The sequence below is a fragment of the Bubalus bubalis genome, chromosome 15, assembly GCF_019923935.1.
Source record: "Bubalus bubalis isolate 160015118507 breed Murrah chromosome 15, NDDB_SH_1, whole genome shotgun sequence".
NCBI classification, from domain to species: Eukaryota; Metazoa; Chordata; class Mammalia; order Artiodactyla; family Bovidae; genus Bubalus; species Bubalus bubalis.
The window spans coordinates 11,076,430-11,098,976 of NC_059171.1; the positions used below are offsets into that span (position 1 = coordinate 11,076,430).

The 22,547-nt window shown below is 40.3% G+C and overlaps 3 long non-coding RNA genes across 3 annotated transcripts in view; 1 reads left to right on the plus strand and 2 right to left on the minus strand.

Annotated features, from left to right (window-relative positions):
* LOC123329420 overlaps positions 1-22,547 on the minus strand; it is a 135,722-nt gene that overhangs the window by 42,738 nt on the left and 70,437 nt on the right. The gene's annotated exons all lie outside the window — the stretch shown is intronic.
* LOC123464939 lies at positions 5,507-8,586 on the minus strand. The gene is made up of 2 exons (XR_006640028.1): positions 6,207-8,586; positions 5,507-5,758 (listed from the first exon to the last, which is right to left on the minus strand). It is a non-coding gene; the product is annotated as an uncharacterized LOC123464939 (long non-coding RNA).
* LOC123329421 lies at positions 5,752-13,237 on the plus strand. Its single transcript, XR_006640029.1, has 3 exons — positions 5,752-6,255; positions 11,942-12,058; positions 12,441-13,237. It is a non-coding gene; the product is annotated as an uncharacterized LOC123329421 (long non-coding RNA).

Below are 22,547 nucleotides of genomic sequence, written 5' to 3' on the forward strand. Positions count from 1 at the left end.
CATGGCAACCCACTCCAGTATTCTTGCCTGGAGAATCCCATGGACAGAGGAGCTAATGGGCTACAGTCCATAAGGTCTCAAAGAGTCCAGCACAACTGAAGTAACTTAGAATGCACGCACAGACACACACCAGGGTATTGGTTATGAAACTTTTTTTAATTGAACATTTTTAAGGGTTAGATTTTTTTGAGAAACTCATTAGGTTCAGGAATTTTTTAAGTGACATCTTAGGTAGCCAGAACTTGGTAACTCTAGCAGAGCGATGTGTCTGATTAATAGGAACAGAAGCAACCCTAAACACAGATCACAGCAACTTATTGACAAGAGTGTGTGAAAAACTGGAGGGTTTTTTTTTTTTTTCAATTTTAGTACAGGCATTTCACAGAAGAATATGTTCAAACAACAAATCAACATATGAAAAAGTTCAGAAAGGAAATGCCTATCAGTAGTAGAATTGGAAAAAAAAACAACAACAATCAAAATCCTGTGGTATGTTCAAATAATGAAATACTCTAAAGTAATAAAAACAAATCACAGATTTATAAAACACTGCAAATAAAATCTCAAAAACTTAATACATAATATAAAGATATATTTATGATCCAATTTATGCAATATCCAAATATCAGGAATATTAACCCTTGTTCTGGAAGAGGGATGCTTGCTTAGGTGTTAAAACCGTAAATAAAAGCAAAAGACAAAAATAGTTATCATGACAAGCAGGATTTTGGTCAGCTGTAGTAGGGAAGGGGCTTCCCAGGTGGCACTAGTGATAAAGAACCCCCCTGCCAATGCAGGTAATACGAGATGCAGGTTCGATCCCTGGGTCAGGGAGATCCCCTGGAGGAGATAATGGCAACCTATGCCAGTATTCTTGCCTGGAGAATCCCATGGACAGAGGAGCCTAGTGGGCTACAGTCCATGGGGTCACATGGAGTCAGACACAACTGAAGTGACTTAGTATGCATGCATGCACGTAGTAGGGAGGAAGAGAAGGATGACTATTGGGAAGAGCCCCATTAGATGCTGGGGGAAGGAATCTGGGATGCTGGAAACGTTCTTTCTTTTCCTGGGTCATAACTACTGGATGTTTGCATTGATATAAGTCTTAGTGCTGCACTTTGGTGTTTTGTATTTTTTCTAAGTGAAAAGAAAAGAGCAATTCATGTTGTTTTGAAGTCAGAGGGTTCAAAACTTAGGTCCAAATTTACTTTTTTTCCAAGCCAGTTTTGGAAACTCTGTGTTATCTCTGAGTATGATCATGCTATAGGAGCAAGAAGTAAACAAAGCACCCTCACAAGTCAGACTGTTCAATTTCACTCCCTTCATAAAAGATCAGTATATGTAGTGACAGGTAGGAAACTGCAAATTAAACAAATAGGAATGGTGGTTCTCCATCAACATCTCTTTTGTCTCAACAGTTACTACCTTCCAAGCACTGATAACAAGCAACCTCTACAAAAAGGACATCAAGTTGTCAGCATTGTTTCCAAAGCCACTCCAAATGAAGGATGGTCACAATCGTGGAAGGTTAATATCTGTCTTTGCATTTGGCGGCTGCTGCTGCTGCTGCGTCGCTTCAGTCATGTCCGACTCTGTGCGACCCCATAGACGGCAGCCCACCAGGCTCCCCTATCCCTGGGATTCTCCAGGCAAGAACGCTGGAGTGGGTTGCCATTTCCTTCTCCAATGCATGCATTTGGCTACTCTATCATAAATTGCAATAAAGAGGAAAATGTCATGACAAGTCATCAGTAACTGAATAGAATAAAATTAAAAGACAAGACCATAATAAGATTTCAGGGTTTGCTGATACAACAACATCTACAAACAATTTTTCTCTGCTCCAGAGGCTACCCACAACAATTTCACTAGACTCCTACAACTGAAATCACGTTTCTTAATTCATCCTTTATAAAGATTTAAATTACGTCTGCTCTCCATCTCGGGTGTAAGAAATCAGAGGTCCCTAAGTGATTTTCAGAGAGTCAAATGCCATGTCATTTATAGGGTGGCAGCCAGGATTAATGACCTTTAATTTGAGCTCAGATAACTTTAACTCCCCATGGGGGTAAAGGGAATGGAAAATCTGGACAATCAGTTCCCTAAACACACTTTGGTGAGTCCATGCTGCTGTGCTTGTTGTTGCTGCTAATGACATTCCTGATAAGATATTTTAATGGAAAATATTTTAAAATTATTTATTGAGTGCTTACAGAATATTAAGCACTTTATTGATCCCTTTGCTTGAACTATCCAATCATCCTTATAAAAACCCAGGGAAGGGGTTTTATATCCCCATTTTACAAGAAAAACTGTTTTCTCTAACCTGGGCCATTAACATGAAAAAGTTCTAAGATGTTGGAAATAAAGTTACAAACATGCAGTAATTCATGTAACTGTATTTAAGGTTGAGGTCGGTAGGGAAAGAGCGAATTAGCCAACGTGGCATGGTCAGGCTCTCTTGCCCCACAGCCTCTCGCTCTTGCCCCACATTTTGCAAATAAAATGTAACAGCTGAGATCAATTATGGCACTGTGCATGCACCTCAGGAGGTACTCACTTGGCCATGGGCTACTTTTGTTATATAAGCTCCACCTGGAAAGCCCTGGGGGCTACGTCATGTGATGTTATGGCTGCTGCTACGGCTGCTGCGCCAGACAGGAGAGAATAAATGTGTCTGCAGTTCCTACTGCTCCTTGCATCTTCTTCCAGCCCTTTAACTCACTCCTCTCTTACCCTGGGTTCAACAAAGAGTGCGCACAGTGAGAAACAGAGACACAGTCGGCGCTCTGAGCAGGATCAGCGAAACAAGGTGGCATAGGTGGCCTTGAAAGCGCTGGCACTCTTGGCAATAAACCCAGTGTGCTGTTTCTCAAACTGTGGTCCTTGGACCAATTGCATTAGAATTATCTGGGGAAACTAGGAGCACACAGATTCTATGTTTCTTTCGCAGACTTACTAAAGCAGAAGTTCTGGGGTATTAGCTAAGAATCTTCATTTTTAGCCAGTTTCCTAGGTGACTCATATGCAAGCTGAAATCTGAGAACTAGTCATCTGCACAAAGGGGGCAGTGAAATGGTTAAACAGTCAAACCCTGAGCAGCTGCCTTTAAAGAAGGGAAGTTTAATATTGCTTCACAGAAGGCATTGCAATTTCTTTCACTGGAGCAATGGAAGAGGGTTGTTGTTTTTGATATCAGATTCAGTCTAAAAGATTCTTCCAATCCAAAGCTGATTCCCACTGCTGCAGTGTTCAGGAATAAAATGAAAGAAATATAGAGACAGAGCTAACTCGTCATTCAAAAAGAGAGTGGAGCTCGATTTTTGCAGTGTATTGAAATATACAACTTAGCAACTAGACAGCAAAAACAACTGATATACAACTTAGGGGCAGTAAATGGAGATATTGTCCGTTGAAGTAGAGTCTGTGATCAAATACTGGTTGCTCTTAGTCTTTTCCCAGGTGGTACTGATCGTAGCCAGGTACAGTGTTCAGCTAGTTCCTTTGAATACACCTGGGTAAAACTTCCACCTGTTCCTAATGGTGAAGCTCAGCAGTTACTTTCAGAGCCATACTCTAATTTTTGTATCTGCTGTGCATTATTAATTCTGCTGAAGCTCAACATTTACTAATTTGTACAGAGCTCTTATTCCAATCTGGGTCATGGGAAATCCACAGTCATTTTTTGGTCACCATCCTACAGTCTGGAGTTGGCGGTCCCTTCAAGGGATCCTGGTGAAGATAACTGGGCCAGTTAGTTCCCACAGCTGCCTCCAGACCCTGAGGGTCAAGGAGGCAGAGGTAGTCACCAGCACCCAGAGAGATCAAGTCCTAACACATTACTTCTCCCAATATTATCCTCTCTTTTACCAACAGATCTCAAAAGACTAGAATTTAATTCGAGGACAAAGTAGAAGGAGTAGCTTTTTGTAATTGAGTGAAAAGTTCTGTGACTAGATTCATTCCCATGTGGTTCTTAAACCCCGGATTGTATTTGTGCTACATTTGATTTCCCACCCCAGAATGTAAGAAAACAATTGTACTAGACACTATAAAAGCATTGTGCCGTTCTGCAACTAGATGGTGATGTATGGAGAGCACTGTGAACATGCTTAATGCCACGGAATTATATACTTTAAAATGATTAAATTGGTGGATTTTATGTTACGGATCTTTTACCACAGTAAAAAAAAAAAAAATGATAAAAAAAACCCAGAAAACACTGTGTTACATTCAGGCATGAAAAAGCAAATGGAACTTGCTTCTGATGGTGTCTAATAGCTTCCAGCTTGACCTCTGCATGCTGGAATGGTTACCTAGTTATTCATTAGTTTTTATTTTTATCTAGTGACATTATAAAATTTTTACTTACATGTATCATGACAAATAACTGAATTTCTATATATTCATTATTTTTGTTCATAAAACAAGTATCCATTGAGATTTACTGTAAATGAGACACTGTACTAGAGATTGCTGTAAAGGCAAAGATGAGTCAACAAGACCCCTGCCCTCCTGAGATTTGCCTTCTAACATTAGTGAGAAAGTGTTTGCGAGACTTCCATATGCCAGGCACTGCCCAGGCGGAAGGAAACAAAATGTAAGACACAGTCCATGTCTTTTTGGTGAGTTCAGAGTCGAATGTGGAGAGAGGATTTAACACATATTCTACCAGAGCGGGAGCAAAGGCATTTGAGGACACAGGCTTTAGATGGAAAAAATCATGGATAAGACTGGTTTCAAGACATCATGGCCTGTACTGGAAAGTGCATGTAACACACAAACATTCATGGCTTGAGGCGAACCTGGACTTCAGCAGTTCTAGGCTCTGTTCTCCTAACTCAGTAGTTTATACAGACCCTGGGAAAATGCAAGCACGATGCTCAAATTTTTTTCCCCAGATTACAGTTCTAGTTAATCCAGTTAGCACAGCACCAGTTATCTGACATATCTATATATTTAATAACAAACCCCAAGGGCTAGGCTATTGTAGGACTTCTACATCGCCCTCCATTAACAGGACTAGCTCTGTGACCTTGTACGAGTCATTTCTCTTTTCTGAGTTCTAAAACAATGGAATCAGGTGCTGCAAAGATGACTATTTCTGTACTGATGTATCTTTCCATGTGACCCAATACTTTAGATGTAAGGATTTAGAAAAATACTTGATACAGCTGAATGTTTCTTTAAGATTAATAATAAAAAAATCAGCTCTGCTACACTGGAAACTTGAGTGCCAAGGGATAAGTGGTATCTAATAATTAATAAAAAGTGGTTCTGAAGCATTTTGCAAATATAAAATGCTAGATAATTTATAAATATTTAAATAGTTATTAAATTTAATATGAATATTACATAGATTCCATTTTGATTTTCTATGCCACTTTATTGCCTCAGAGTGCTTCACTGATATTAATTATGTTACTGTTGGTGTTATTGCTGTTAATTGTATGGTTTCTGGAGGGGTATATCCCAGGTAAAGAAGAGAGGGAAACTGGGGTGAATAAATTAATTGTAGGATTTTATTGCTGGAAGGAGTTATTCTCTTCTGTTGCAGTATATTTGAGATTTGTCAGTTGAGTGCCTGGTTCATAAGTTTCTGTCCTTACTTAGATCTGGTTTTGACTTGGCTTCTTCTGATCTTATTTGCTGAATTAACTCCTCCAAGTCACACGCGACTTTATTCAGCTTTGCATTCCTCCAAAGCTTCTTAGTGCAATGTCTACTTGACTGCTTCAAAAAATACTTGCTAAACCTTGAAAGAGAAGAAAGCTAATACAGTAAATGCTCACAGGTCCTAGTGGTTCCACTTCATAACTCGGGCAATGTTCACACATTCTCAAGGAGGCAAATCGTCCCATTTAAGAGATGAAGAAACTGATACCATGGCTGACCAAGGAGAGTTCAAAAACATATCCAACTGGTAAGTGATGGCTCTAACTCCTTTTGATGCTAAAGTGCTTGCCTTTTCTCATCGCTTAATATGTCCATAGAAACTCAACAATTAATGAAGAAGTGGAGTTGTTGGGAACAGGACTTTGTAAGGAATTATTTCATTTTAAAACATCATTCTTAATTGAAGGTTAGAAAAGGCTTTGGAAACTTGACAAAGGAAAGAAAGAGGAAGCAGCAATGAAGGAGAAGGGGGAAACAATAGACCCTGCAAAGCAAGAAAACATTGAAATACAAGGAATGTTACCAACTCTTGGCTGCAGAAAAGAAGACAGACCGGAACTCACAGACCACCTCAAGGTAGTAACTTGTGCAGGGTTGGGAGGGAGGATCATCAGGAATAGGATTTACCTAATACCCCAGAGGCTTAGTTGTGGAGGTGTGGTGAGTCTATAAGCAAAACCACAAAGCAAGCACAGGAGAAAGTAATTGGCTTTGCTGATAAGAGGCGAGCAGGAGAGCTGGCTGCAGGTGGGCCCAGTGATAAGCAGAATGTATGATGCTGTGAAGCCTTGATTGGAATAGTTTAATAAAAGCATGTGACTCTTGCCAATTAGAAGCTAGAGGTAAAATATGATTCTGCTGCTAATTTTGCATCCAAGTAGAATTATACTGTGATCAGGCTAATAGAATGGCATTGAAAATCCATCAGCACTGCATGGGAGACCCACTATCTAGCAAGCAGCTGAACAGAAGCAGTAAAGCATCACTATCTCCACCTTACCTGGCCCGTGAGCGGCTCATGCGGAAACAAACTTGTGCAGAGGCAGCTTGAGAAGGGGAATAGAGGATACCCAAGGTACACAGGAGGGCTTCCCAGGTAGCAGAGTGGTAAAGAATCCACCAGCCAATGTAGGAGACATGGGTTCTATCCATGAGTCAAGAAGATCCCCTGGAGAAAGAAATGGGAAGCCACTCCAGTATTCTTGCCGGGAAAATTCCATGGACAGAGGAGCCTGGTGGACTGCAGTCCGTGGGGTCACAAAGAGTTGGAGATGATTGCGCACGCACATGAGGTGCACAGGATAAGGGTGCAAGCCTCACCACCCAGTCCCAAAGAATCTCTAGCCTGCTGGGAATTGGGTACCTCTGGATGCACTATGCCCTGAGGGGCTTCTGGGGGCATCTAAGAGCAGTTCTTCCACAGCCTTCCAAGTGTCTTGCCCTGCAGGAATCCTGTGCCTATTGGAGGCCCCTCTGTGAAATGAGGTCCTAGTGTTTTAGACCAGGAAGGTCCTGCTGGAGATTTCTCTAACTAGGGTCAAGCTTCACTTCAACTCCAGTAATTAAGAAATAAAGAGAGCATTCAACAATATAGAGAGAAACTAGTGTCTGAGTGTACGTATAAGTGATCCAACCTGATTTAAAAAAAAAAAAACAAAAAACAAACAAACAGGATATTCTCTTCTCTTCTTTGGCACGAGTTAGGATTCTCTTTTCTCCTGACTCCCACCACTGCTCTCTTCTATACTGTCCACACTGGGACCTGGATTAAAAGCTGATTTACATCTGCTGTATGTCCTCATTTCCCAAGAGCGTATGCATGAATTTACAACAAAGGAGCTCTCCTTTTATTTCCAGGAAATGCGGTGCACGGTGTCATTCAGCAGCCAGTGACATGTGGGCTAGCAATAATAAGGCCTTGCCTTTTGAAATAATGTGTGAAGAGTCCATATTTAACCATTCTTCCTATTCAAATGAATTCAGATATTGAGATCATACTGTCGAGCATCTGAACTCTTAAAGCGCCGTGCAACCTGAGGTGCTATCCTGGTAGAGAAGCCGCTGCCTTTTCTTTGAAACAGAAATTACTTAGCTGGTACTGAAAGAAAGATTAACACGATACAAACCACGAGGCTTTGTACTGATACTGCTTTTCCAGTCTCATTCTTTAAGCCAGGCAAATACCAGCCTAATTTCCACTCTAGTATTCAAATCCAAGTAGGTAAATTAACCCTGCTGTTTCTCCCAAGAGGTGATAATACTTGCTTGATTTGGAAATACCGAAGTGAAGACCTTCTCATCCATTAAACAAGAGCACTGAATTTCTTCTTTCACATCTCAACAAAACTGAAAATAGAAAACTTTTCTTTTTTTTTTTAATCAGAGAGCATGCTGATTGGTTCAGACTGTTTTTAGCTCAAGTACATTTACTAGCAACAGAGATGTACAACATAGGAGGACCATACTCAAGTCCTTGAAGTGTTCTGACAAGGAACTAAATATGAGTCTTTATAATAATCTGATGCTGATGTTGCAGGAAAACAGGGTGCAAGAGAATGATCATGTCCCACATCTCTGGCCAGTTCTTGGGAGGGGTTGCCAAGTGAGGGTCCTTGACTTGATGCAGAAAAGAATTTGAGAGCAAGCCATAGGAAAGTGAAAGCAAGTTTGTTTAGAGAGATACACATTCCATAGACAGAGTGTGGTCTGTCTCAGAAGGTTAGAGTGGTCCTGAAATATAGGGTGGTTAATTTTTATGGGTAAGTTTATAGGGTAATGAGTGGGGGAAATAGTCTAGCTATCTTGGAGCAGGAGTGAGAGTTTCCAGGAACTGGGTCACCACCCACTGTTTGGCCTTTTGAGGTTGGCCTTGGAACATCTATAGGTGTCATTCAGCATGTGCTATTATATCACAGTGAGTGTCTAATGGGCTCCAAGTCTACTAAAATGGAATCTTCCCCCATCTGGGCCTAGGAGGTTCTAACCAGTATTTCTGTACTATCTTCAACAGCTGTGTCATCCTGCTCCCTTCCCTTCTGTCTCATTAATTTGTACTTTATTGATTCTGTAGCATAATTGACAAGAAAGCTAATATGGTTAGTTCAAGAGGTCTAGTTGCTACAAAAATGCTTACTGAGTAAATGAATGAATTACAGTAATGCATAAAATAAATGTTAAAATAATACAAATTCAAATGAGTACTCTTCCACATAATCTTCCCTCTTATATTTTATGGAAGTAATAATTGTAACCATTATCACTCTTGATAACTGATCATTCTTGATAACATGAGCATTCCTCCATATATATTTTCTAACATATATAATAGGTCTCTCAAAGACATGCATGATGTTATTCAGTTGTGTGTGATTCTTTGCGACACTGTGGACTGTAGCCTGCCAGGCTTCTCTGTCCATGGGATTCTCCAAACAAGAATACTAGAGTGGGTTGCCATGCCCTCCTGCAGGGGATCTTCCAGACCCAGGGATTGAACCAGCATCTCCTGCAACGCCTACATGCAAGCAGATTCTTTACCCCTGAGCCCCCAGGGAAACCCATCTCAAAAATATTCATGTCCTAATCCCTGGAACCTGTGAACTTTACATGGTAATAGAGATTTTGCAAATGTGATTAAGTTAAGGATTTTTAGATGAGGAGATTATCCCTGATTATCCCAGATGATCTGGATCTACCAAATTAATCACAAGGGTCCTTAAAAGTGCAAGAGGAGGGCAAGAGAGCCAGAGTCAGACAGGAATTTGAAGATGCTACACTGGTGCTTTTGAAGAGAGGAAGGGACCACAAGTCAAGGAACGCAGGCAGCCTCAAGGATAGAACCAACACTCTCAATCCGTCATATATTAGTCTCTAATGCATGATGGGTACATGACCCATTGTGCCAACATTCTTTATCAGGAGTTATATTACTGAACTCAGGTTCAGCTCATCACTGCTCAAAAGCCAATAATTAAGAGGCAAGTGTCAGTAGAAAGGAAAGATGCTTCAGTCAGAAAGGCCAGCAGTCTGGTGAGAAGGTGGACTTATGTCTGGAGATCATCTCTACAGATTCTGTCCAGTTATTACCGTTTTTAAAGGGAAGGTGGGGGAAGAGAATCTCAGCGAATCATCCAGGCAGAAGGTTGGGTTCTGCACTGTTGTCTATTGTGTGCAGACTGGCTAACTCTTCAGATGTTATCTTCCCCATATGATCTGCCTGCAGGATTGCTTAGAGGGGCTGCTGGGGGTTAGAAAGCTAATCATTCTTTAACTACTTCTTTCTTCATTATTCTTTTTATCTAGGATAAGAATCAACAGGTTAGACAAGGCATGGTGTGCATTCAGGGGAATATTAGTCAGGAGTTAGTTTAAATTGCCTGGTGATCTCATTCCTCATAATTAAGTTCTTTCAAGGTTAGAGGGAAGTAGAAATGGGCAAACAAGCAGGGAGTAGAGAACTGCTTTCAGTTAATCAGCCACAACTTATTTGCATGACATGTGGGGTGCTTGATCATATCAAGGTTCCCTCCATTCCGTCACAATTGTCCCTTTGAAATCTTCTCACTGATAACAATAACTCACATCCTAATCTTTATGCCAGAGATGGTACATCTACAGCCATGCAGAAAAACAGGGGGCAGAGTCAGGGTTTCACCTTGTCTCTAAAGGACAGAAAGTTTGCTGCAAGCTGTCGCACCAAGAATGACTTCATTAAGTCCTAATTCAGGCTGAGTTAGAGTGCTGGGTGCCCTAGTTACTGAAGCAAAAGTTATTGTGGACAAAATTAGGTTGCAGATACAAATCTTGAGTTTAAATGTAACAAACATTAAAGAACAAACAAAAAAACAAATGGTTACAAAAATTAGAATGAGCTTTCAATTAATTCTTCCCTTGATTATGAGATCCTTCATTGTAAGGATTATATTCAAGTTTAAAATTCTCAGAAGCTGGTGCAGTTTACTGAATTTAGTAGAAGTTAAGTTAAATGTTCATTGTAGACTGGTCATTGACTGACTATACCATCAGAAATATATCTCTTATGGACATTGTTTCATTGCTCAGGAGTCTCTTTTGTAGGTTCTGGGATTTTTCCCATTAGTCTTGACAATATAGCTCTATGACTCTCTCAAATGACATTTTCAAGGCCAGTAAACTGACTTCTGCAATTTTCTTTCTTACAAGATAATATTAGCATGTCTACATGAGTTAATGTGCTTTCATAAGGATCCTCTAGGATATAGCAAATTGTTCAATTTGGTTTTAATTGAACAATAAATAAATTAGGAAAAAATATCCATGATAAATATAGCAACTGCCCCAGGATCCAGAATACTCAATCAGTAGTGACAAGAAGAATGGCCTTCTAAAATACAAGATCTTTCTTATAAACACTTATAAATCAACAAAACTCACAGAAAATTATTAGAGCTCTCCAACATAAAACTTCTTTTAGGAAAATCACCATAACATTTAAGCCCGCAAGTGTACAGAAGGTATTAAAGAATTAGCAGGCAACCATACTAGATCCTGCTCTTAGCTGAATTTTATGTCAACTGGGGCACATTTTCTAAAAGTAAATATCTACATATACACAATGGAGTATTACTCAGCCATTAAAAAGAATACATTTGAATCAGTTCTAATGAGGTGGATGAAACTGGAGCCGACTATACAGAGTAAAGTAAGCCAGAAAGAAAAACACCAATACAGTATACTAATGCATATATATGGAATTTAGAAAGATGGTAACAATAACCCTGTATACAAGACAGCAAAAGAGACACTGATGTATAGAACAGTCTTTTGGACTCTGTGGGAGAGGGAGGGGGAGGATGATTTGGGAGAACGGCATTGAAACATGTATAATATCATATAAGAAACTAATCGCCAGTCCAGGTTCGATGCAGGATACAGGAAGCTTGGGGCTGGTGCACTGGGATGACCCAGAGGGAGGGTATGGGGAGGGAGGTGGGAGGGGGGTTCAGGATGAGGAACACGTGTACACCCGTGGCAGATTCATGTTGATGTGTGGCAAAACCAATACAATATTGTAAAGTAATTAGCCTCCAATTAAAATAAATAAATTAAAAAAAATAAAAGTAAATATCTATCAACTATCCCTGATTTAATATCAACAAAAACAACATGTGTGATCAGCTGGAAAGAAAAAGTTCCATAAGTAAGACATAGAGCTTAGGTCAAGTTTCTGCTGTGTCTTCTTGTCCACACTTTACTTGAAGGAGTCCCTCTATGTGGTTTGACACAGGTTACGAATGAGCAAGCCAGCAGGCTTGAGAAATTCTGAAGACGTCTCACATAGGATCCATCAATTGCTCAGAGGAATGATAAGCCAGGTTCAATCATGAGGCTGCCGAGAGTGGAGGTGAAGGCCCGCTGAAGTCTCTCTGCGGTGACACTCTGCTCTTCCTCCCAGATTTCCTCTCTCAGTTCGAGTCCTATTCTCTTTCTCCTCGGTTCTACTTTTCTAATCCACTCTCCTTCTTTTCATCACTTTTCTTACCCTCCTTTATTTTCACATGTAATTTTTTTTTCTGTCTGCTTTTCTCTTTGTATTTAACTGGACTTGACCAGATGTTGATGTATATTTTTATGACATGATATTCATGCAATACAGGTTTAAATGCTTTGCTTTTCATCTTGTCAATGGGCAAGTTGGACATTCTATGTATGTTTTTCCTCTCTAAAAAATTATTTCATTTTAAGTTCTTCAACACTGATCATTTTCTGTATATTGTTCTTCAAAGACTGGGTTTCCATTCTGCGGTCGACAAATGCTCCAGTGTGCAAGCTTTTCTTCAGTTCCTGCACCTGCAGAGATGTGGCCCAAGTGACCCAGTATTTCAGAGGGAGAAGGAGAATGTGGCAGAGAGAGAAAACTGCTCTTCAAAAGGAAGCCGTCGTTAAGCTAAGATGCACAAAGAGCAATTGTGGAATTTGTGTTTAGGGACCTAGAATTCTCACCAGTACCCTGATGGAATATAAAGGTGAGAGGTATTTTACTGATGTGCTTTTCCTTTAAAATAAATTGCAGTGTCTAATGCTAATGTAAAAACATGATACACATTTTCAACTCCATTTAGATTTTTTGTTACTGACAAAAATAGAAAACTCATTGATGCCCTAAAATATCTCCCTGTGGTTCAGGCAATATAGTCTAGGATAAGTTTTTCATTATGAATTTCAAACTCTTGAAAGCATTAAAGACAAAGGCCCCTCTATTCCAATGGGAATGTAGAAAATATGAATAAATCATAACACTCTGATGTTAAGGCATTACTAGAGGTCAAGTGGACTTCAAGCTATGTGGCAGCTTCTTTTCTGATATTTTAATAGAGTTTCATTTCTCCTAAGAAGGATAAAAAATTTTGCATCCTGTATTATTTTCAGATGAGGGATACTCATTTGAATTAATATCAAGATGCATCCCACACAGAATTTTTTAAAAAATCATCAATCTGCCATCTTATCCACATTATTTTGTACCTTCGGGCTCTTGATGTAGTTTTTATGAACAGGATTCAAATAAATTGGCTCTTTTTCCTTAGTGGTTTCTTTAATTACTTTGTTATTATCCAAGGAACTGGCTTAATTTAAATGAACACTGTGTTCCTGCTACTACTATCCAGAGAAAACACAGACTCAGAACATGCTGTTTTGTAGTTAAAGTGTATTTCTCTGCATGGGATGCCAGAATCTGGCAGTTCAATGGCATCTTCCTGTTTTATATAAAGAGCAAATTCAATCCATCTTGTGAAATCAATGACTTCCCCCAAACACCTATTCATTGCACTAGCTACAATGAATAAGTAGTAAATATATAAAGCAATGCCTTGCTTTAAGTAAATCAGATAACATTTCATTCAAGACAAGCAATCCAGCAAGTGTATATAGCTTTTTTCACCAAAAACATCTGTATAGGAGGTACTTTTTAAAACTAATTATGGGCCGATGTTATCGTGAGTGATCCAATGCCCCTCCCCTCAACTTCCCAGATTTTGACATTACACAGACTCTTACTGAACATGTATTTGGAACCGAGATGTTTGCAAAGGTGCAGGATTCCCTCCCTCTTCATAGCTTCGATCCAACAAAAGTATAGAACAAGTTTCAAAGGAAACTAAAATACATATACATATGTATATAAACATTAAGATGCTATAAGTATTTTACAGACACCATGAAAATGTAAAATTGCATTTCATTTCCTGAAATAGTTTTCAACCCCAGCTCCATCTCTTTAACTAAAGCCATGTGTGAGGAAAGCAAGGTTAATCTACGGAAACATTCGGTTTGGGCTATTCACTGAGCCCCTGCAGAAATCATGGTCTTTCTCCTGTTGCAGGTAGAATGGAGATCAGACATGCGCATCTACCAGCAGGAGAGCCAGAAACGGAGCAAAGTAAGGCGGGTTCCCTTCCTGTGCACAGGCAGCAGGCTCTACTGTTTCGTTTCACATCTTTCACCTGAGACTGTACACATCCGTCATACCATGGAGAATGGAGTCTTATTTTTTAATATGCAACAAGTAAGCTAAAACATGACCCTTTGCCAGAGGTGGCATTGCCTGTGACGCCAGGAGAGTTGGTACATGCCCTTCAAATGATGGCAGGGATGGCTATTGGAGGGAAGAAACAGTGTTACTAATTGTAAGCTTCAACGTCGGACTAGAGTGATTATAAAAGCTCACCTTCTGAAATCAAATACACCTAAATTTAAACGTTGCTATGTGATCTCAGCTCCTGTAGGCCTTACTTTCCTCATTTCTGAAATGGGGATATGCGCGGTGCCTGCCTCTTCAGATGGTATTGCGGGAATTCAACATGAAAAGGCACCTGAGAGTTTTGGCATGGCTGCTGGCATATACTGTTCAATGTCATCACCACTACTAAAGTGGGCTCGGAAACTTCTCGTCATGCCCTGAAGCAAACTGTCTGCTATATAAACCCCAGGCATTTATCTCCTTAGTTGCTGCTGCTGCTAAGTTGCTTCAGTCGTGTCCGACTCGGTGTGACCCCAGAGATGGCCGCCAACCAGGATCCCCCATCCCTGGGATTCTCCAGGCAAGAACACTGGAGTGGGTGTGCCATTTCCTTCCCCAATGCATGAAAGTGAAAAGTGAAAGTGAAGTCGCTCAGTCATGTCTGACTCTCAGCGACCCCATGGACTGCAGCCCACCAGGCTCCTCCATCCATGGGATTTTCCAGGTAAGAGTACTGGAGTGGGTTGCCACTGCCTTCTCTGATCCCCTTAGCTAGTGTTTCTCAAAATGTACTTCTAGGACTGCCTGTATCAGACTCTCTTAGAGTCTGTACTGTTGTAAACAGTACAAATTTCTGGCCTCTGCTCCAGACCCCATAGTCTCTGGGTGTTAAGTTGGGACGCTCCACTTTTAACAAGCTTGCTAAGTTTGAAAATCACTGCCTTAAATGAGGTCACCTCTCAGCCTGTTCTCCAAAGCTTATGAGCTTGACACCAAGCGCACTTGACTCAGACAGCTAGTCATTACGGACACCTGCTGGGTCCCTTTTTTACAAGAGTACTTAATTCAGGTACGGACTTAATGAGAAAGCAATGTTAATGGAACAAACTCTACTAAAGTGCTGTGCCCAGAAACTCCTGTACCTTCCTCTTCCAGCCTTCTGTAGCTAGGTCATTTTATGTACCCACCTCTCTTTCCTTCTCTTTGCCCGTAAATCCTGCAAACCCTTCACGTCTAGCTCAGGGCCATTTCTTCAGGGAAAGTGGCCTGACCACCATTTCTTTCTTCCATTTTTGTATTCCTACACCAAATAGCACCTGTAAAAGTCTGCTGGCTATTAACCATGCGGTCCCGTTTGTACCGTTTTCTAAAGCTGGCATTGTTAAGTGTGCATGCCTTCTGCATATCTTTGTCTCTCTCCCTCTCTTGTGAGGATATAAATCTCTTAAAGGCAAATGCTCTGTGTTAGATTTCTTAGACTTCTCAGTTGTCTTTGAGGACTGTGCATAGGGCTCTGAAATTCATTTTCTGGAAATATCTGTTGAATGGGGAGGTGTGTATCAACATGTACACACTTCAGGTTTTCTTTGCAAAGTGTTGAGAAGTGGAAGACTTGATGTTTCCTCTGATTAATCTTAACAATAATAAGTAGGACAACCAGGTAGCACGTTTCCTGATATAAGGACATGGGAAATCTACAGCATCACCTACAAAACATCCTTGCTTGAAAATTTGAACATGAGTCTAAAAAAGTCTCTAGATTTACCAGTTTACAGAAAATACAAGGGATGGAATAATAAGGTAAACTCCACCATACAAAGTTATCAATCAAATTAAGAGAATAGGAGGTGCTATGACAAATGATAAATCAATGACATAGAAAAAAGTTTGGGGAGGAAATGCTAACAAATAAAAGGGACTTTACAGAGACACACTGCGTGCAGTATGCTGAACTTTTAAGATAATGAAGGAAGTTTGAATGTGGACTGGGCATTTCAATGAAATGAATAATTGCTACTAAACTTTTAGGTGTGAAATGGCATGGTGGCTCTATTTTTATATGCTTTTATCAGTTACATATGCATGCTAAAATATTTACAGGTTAAATGGACTAGTGTACCTTAAAATATTCCAAAGGAAAACGTGGGGGGACAGGTGAACCATGACTGGCAAAGTGTTGATAGCTATAGAAGCCTGCTGATGCGTACATGAGGGCTCATTATTCTAGCCTGTCTACTGTTGTATGTGTTTAAATAACAAAAAGCTTCAAAAATATTTGGGCAGAAACATACCTCATACTCACCCTTTCCAATGGAATGAGAATAGAAATGCTTGTTTTGAATGTAAAAGGTCTTGCTTTCAAAACAGAGAGAATTTTTTTTAAAGCTACCATTCAGAATATTTTAAATTTATTATTTATGTTATACATTTATATGCTGACTTGTTCCACAAAGGATTTGAGAAGGAAAGTTTTTGGAACAGATATAATTGCTGCAGAAAGCATTGTTTATGCATTCATTCATTTAGGTCACTTAGAGGAGGTTTCAGCACCAGGGGTCTCTGGTTGCAAGTACAAAGAAAAGATAATAATCTAAGGGACCCCCTCACCTGGATGATTTTCCCATGTCAATCAGGCAAAAGCTTGATTGAACAGATGGGCCTTAAGCTGTGCCCTGAAGGCCAGCCGACTGTGTCAGAGCAGAGGGCAAAACAAACCAAGTCATATGCCTTCCCTGCAAGATCTTTTCATCCTGGCAGAAGCACATCAGTGAAGTACAGGCATTAAAGCCCTGGTTGGCTGATTAAAAATTTATTTCACTGCTACTTCCAAAGAGGATTTGAAGTAGTGTCACAGAAATATATTCTCTGGGCCTCCTGCCCCAAATCTGGGGGTGGGTGGGGGGAGTAGGGGGAGTGAGCTACATGACCACAGGAATGCCTGAGCTATGTAGGCACAACCAGAAAGCCAAGATCTTTCTCTCGCTCCAAAGCACCGGAAAATGCTTCAAATATTGAGAGTCGAGACAAGGTTGAGCTGTTTCTTAAAGGTCCAGAATCTAGACTTGATTAGTTTCCCAGAAATTGAAGAAGACAGCTCTGAGCAGCTACTGTTTTAGAATAAACCATTTGAAATTCCACTATTTGACCAGGTTGCCAAAGAAAGACAATTTCACGGGGCTCCACTTAAGAATATAATTGTCAGACGGATTATGATATGATTGTTAGGAGAAATAAAGACAAGAAAAGACACAAAGAAGAACTAATAGGAAATACTGACAGTAAGAGAGAAAGCAGACTGTCTTTCTTTGTTTTGAGGCTGGGTCCTTGGGACTATGATTAAATCATTAACAGAAGTTAGAGAAGAAGTCAGGACTGAGAAGAATGGGATAATAAATTGATTAAAGATATGTTGAATTTGAGATGATAGCAAAATATATAGGTAGAAACATTTCTACCTACATATTTGAAGAGATGAAAAGTAATTCCTATTTATTTTATTTTTAATTAGAGGATAGTTGCTTTACAATATTGTTTTGCTTTCTGCCATACAACAATGTGAGCCAGCCATAAGGATGCATATGTCCCCTCCTTCCTGAACCTCCGCTCCACCCCCCAACCCCATCACACCCCTGCAGGTTGTCACAGAGCACCAGGTTGAAGTCCCTGTGTCATTCAGCAACTTCCCGTTAGTTATTTATTTTACGTATGGTAATGTAAACGTTTCAATGTTACTCTCTCAATTTGCCCCACCCTCTCCTTCCCCTGAAAATCCCATGGACAGAGGAGCCTGGTAGGCTGCAGTCCATGGGGGTCGCGAAGAGTCGGACACAACTGAGTGACTTCACTTTCACTTTTCACTTTCATGCATTGGAGAAGGAAATGGCGACCCACTCCAGTGTTCTTGCCTGGAGAATCCCAGGGACGGGGGAGCCTGGTGGGCTGCCGTCTATGGGGTCGCACAGAGTCGGACACAACTGAAGCGACTTAGCAGCAGCAGCAGCTCCTTCCCCTGCTGTGTCCAAATCTCTTCTCTATGTCTGCGTATAGGTTCATCACTACCATTTTGATAGACTCTATATGTGTATGTGCTGCTGCTGCTGCTGTTGCTAAGTCGCTTCAGTCATGTCTGACTCTGTGTGACCCCATGGACTGCAGCCCACCAGGCTCCTCCATCCCTGGGATTCTCCAGGCAAGAACACTGGAGCAGGTTGCCTTTTCCTTCTCCAATGCATGAAAGTGAAAAGTGAAAGGGAAGTTACTCAATCGTGTCCGACTCGTAGTGACCCCATGGACTGCAGCCCACCAGGCACCTCTGCCCATGGCATTTTCCAGGCAAGAGTATTGGAGTGGGGTGCCATTGCCTTCTCCAGTGCATGTGCTAATATATGAAATTTTATTTTCTCTTTCTGACTTACTTCACTCTGTATAACAGGCTCTAATTCATCCACCTCATGAGAACTGACTCAGTGTTTTCCTTTCTATGGCTAACTAATATTCCATTGTGTGTATGTACCACAACTTCTTTATCCATTCATCTGCTGATGGAGAAGGAAATGGCAACTCACTCCAGTGTTCTTGCCTGGAGAATCCCAGGGACGGGGGAGCCTGGTGGGCTGCCGTCTATGGGGTCGCACAGAGTCAGACACGACTGAAGCGACTTAGCAGCAGCAGCAGCACCTGATGGACAACTAGGTTGCTTCCATGTCCTAGCTATTGTACAGTGCTGCAACCAACACTGGGGTACATGTGTCTTTTTCAGTTATGTTTTTCTCAGAGTATATGCCTCGTAGTGGGATTGCTGGGTTGTATGGTGGTTTTATTCCTGGTTTTTAAAATAATCGCCATACTGTTCTCCATAGCGGCTGTATAAATTTCCTCTCCCACCAACAGCACAAGAGGGTTCCCATTTTCCATAGTCTCTCCAGCATTTATTGTTTGTAGATTTTTTGATGATGGCCATTCTGATCAGTGTGATGTGATATAACATTGTAGTTTTGATTTACATTTCTCTGATAAGGATCGATATTGAGCATCTTGTCACATGTTTATTGGCCATCTGTATGTTTTCTTTGGAGAAATATCTATTTAGAGCTTCCTCCCATTTTTTAATTGGGTTGTTTGTTTTTCTTATATTGAGCTGCATGAGCTGCTTGTATATTTTGGAGATTATTTGTCAGTTGTTTCATTTGCAGTTATTTTCTCCCATTCTGAGAGTTGTCTTTTCATCTTGTTTATAGTTTCCTTTGCTGTGAAAAAGCTTTTAAGTTTAATGAAGTCCCATTTGTTTATGTTTATTTTTTATTTCTGTTACTCTAGGAGGTGTGTCAAAGAGGACATTCCTGTAAATTATGTCAAAAGGTGTTTTGCCTATGTTTTCCTCTAAGAGTTTTATAGTTTTGGCCATACATTTAGGCTTTTAATCCCTTTTGCGTTTATTTTTGTGTGTGGTGTTAGGAAGTGTTCTAATTTCATTCTCCTACGTGTAGCTGTCAATTTCCCAGCACCACTTACTGAAGAGGTTGTCTTTCCTCCATTGTATAACTTGCCTCCTTTGTCAATGATAAAGTGTCCATAGGTGCGTGGGCTTACCTCTGCACTTTCTATGCTGCTCCATTGATCTATATTTCTGTTTTTGTGCCAGTACCATACTGTCTCGGTTACTGTAGCTTTGTAGTATAGTCTGCAGTCAGGAAGATTGATTCTTCTGGCTCTATTTTTCTTTCTCAAGATTACTTTGACTATTTGGGGTATTTCGTGTTTCCATACAAATTGTGATATTTTTCTTTCTAGTTCTGTTTAAAATGCCATAAATAATTTGATAGGGATTGCACTGAATCTTTAGATTGCTTTGGGTAGTAAAGTCATTTTCACAATATTGATTCCTCCAGTCCAAGAACATGGTATATCTCTCCCTCTGTTTGTGTCATCTTTAATTTCTTTCATCAGTATCTTATGTTTTTCTGCATAGAGGTCTTTTGCTTCCCTAGCTAGGTTTATTCCTAGGTATTTTATTCTTTTTGTTGCAGTGGTGAATGGTATTATTTCCCCAATTTTGCTTTCTGATTTTGCATTGTTAGTGTATAGGAATGCCAGGAATTTCTATGTATTAATTTTGTATCCTGCACACACGCATGTGTGTGTGTATATATATATATACACACATATATATATTCATTTTATATATATATATATGGAAAATGAAAAAAGGGAACAAAATAATAACAAAGAGTAAAAAATAAAATAAGTTTAATAAGCTAATAGAAATAGTAGCAAAAATAAGAAAAGATAATTTGAAAACAAGAGAAGAGTCAGAAATAAAGCTAGATGCCAATAGTTAAATATGACGATATTCATGTATGTTCACCAAGGAAAAGAATCTAAGAGAAAAACAGAATTCCTGGACTAAAACACAATGAGTTAGAAGTGGAATTCAGAGAATGAGCTTAAGAAAGAAGATTCAAGGAATCAAGAAAAGATCATATCATGGTGACTATTGAATACAAAGCTCATAATACACACTATCTCCAGAGAATCCAAGTATGTTGAATAATGCAGTTCAAGGTCAGTTATTTCCCAGTTGACTCTGTCTGACCTTCTTGCCTTCACGATTAGTTATCATTTGTCTGTTTGTTCCTGTGAGGATAAAAGTACAACTAAACTGTTTCAGCTATGGCATTGGGGGTTTCTAGAATCATTCTTAAAGTAAATGTTTTCTCTCTCAATTTCTCTCTCTTTCTTTAATTTTGCATTCTTTCTGGACATTAAATGCTATACTTTTCTTTTTCTTATGAGTATTTCTAACCCTATGGTAAGTAACATATAGCAAACTGAGTTGCCAAGAGGAGGTGTTTGCAGGCCCTTCCTGCCCTACCCTTCACAGGGCATGGTTGGTTTGGAGACTGTCAGCTATATGCGGGGCTGAGCCACTGAAGCCTCTGGGACATCCTGACCCTTTCATCATCTGTGTATCTGCATAGCTAGGTCTCAGCAGAACTTCTGTGATCATGATAGCCCTCATTTTCAAGTAAAGTTTTCTGTAAGTTAGAACAGGGCTATGGCATCTGGTCCCATCACTTCATGGCAAACAGATGGGGAAACAATGGAAACAGTGACAGACTTTATTTTCTTGGGCTCCAAAATCTCTGCAGATGGTGACTGCAGCCATGAAATTAGAAGATGCTTGCTCCTTGGAAGAAAAGCTATGACAAACCTAGACAACATATTAGAAAGCAGAGATGTTACTTTGGTAACAAAGGTCCATCTAGTCAAACCTATGGTTTTTCCACTAGTCATGTGTGGATGTGAGAGTTGGACCAGAAAGAAAGCTGAGCACTGAAGAATTGATGCTTTTGAACTGGGATATTGGAGAAGACTCTTGAGAGTCCCTTGGACAATAAGGAGATCAAACCAGTCAATCCTAAAGGAAATCAATCACGATTATTCATTGGAAGGACTGATGATGAAGCTGAAGCTGAAGCTCCAATACTTTGGCCACCTGATGCGAAGAACTGATTCATTGGAAAAGACCCTGATGCTGGGAAAGATTGAAGGCAGGAGGAGAAGGGGATGACAAAAGATGAGACAGGTGTATGGCATCACTGACTCGATGGGCATGAGTTTGAGCAAGCTCTGGGAGTTGGTAATAGACAGGGAAGCCAGGCATGCTGAAGTCCATGGAGTTGCAAAAAGTCGGACATGACTGAGGGACTGAACTGAACTGATGCAGTATGCACAGTGTTTCCAGCCCTAGGAACTATTTAAGTCCCAGAAAAGATACACATTTTGAAGATTCCCTAGGTTTTCATCATGATTTAGAGAGATGCCATTGCTTAAGTTGTTACTAGTAATTTGAAATTCTCCTTTGTTTGACTCTTGCTGCCAGGACACAGGAGGACAAGAGAGAACAAAGGGCAAAGACTTTGCTTTCATTTAACTTGACCTCTAATTACAAAAGGCCCAGCAAGTCTTCCTGAATGACTTAAGCTGGCTTCTCATTCCACCTGACCTCCCAGCAAGAAAGATTTCTGGTTGAACACCTGGACCTGGCCCCAGCAGTTCTGGGCCCAGTCCCAGCCCTGGCACACCTCTCAGCTGCACGTGTCTTGAATTCTGTTCTCTTTTATATAAATATAACCACCCAAACTGGAGAGAGAGGCTGGAATGAGAGGAAACTAATGGGCCTTTTGGAGTCGGTGGTTCTCAGGATGCCTGGGAATTTTGTTTGCCCAATTAGTTCTGCCCCACTATCAGTGTGGATAACCTAGAGAGCATCGTGATTGGTTTGACAAAGTTAATGGATGATCCGCCATGAAAGCTTGATCACCAAGGAGCCAGCCACGGTTCCAGCTGGAGGCTGAACTGGGCTTCAGCC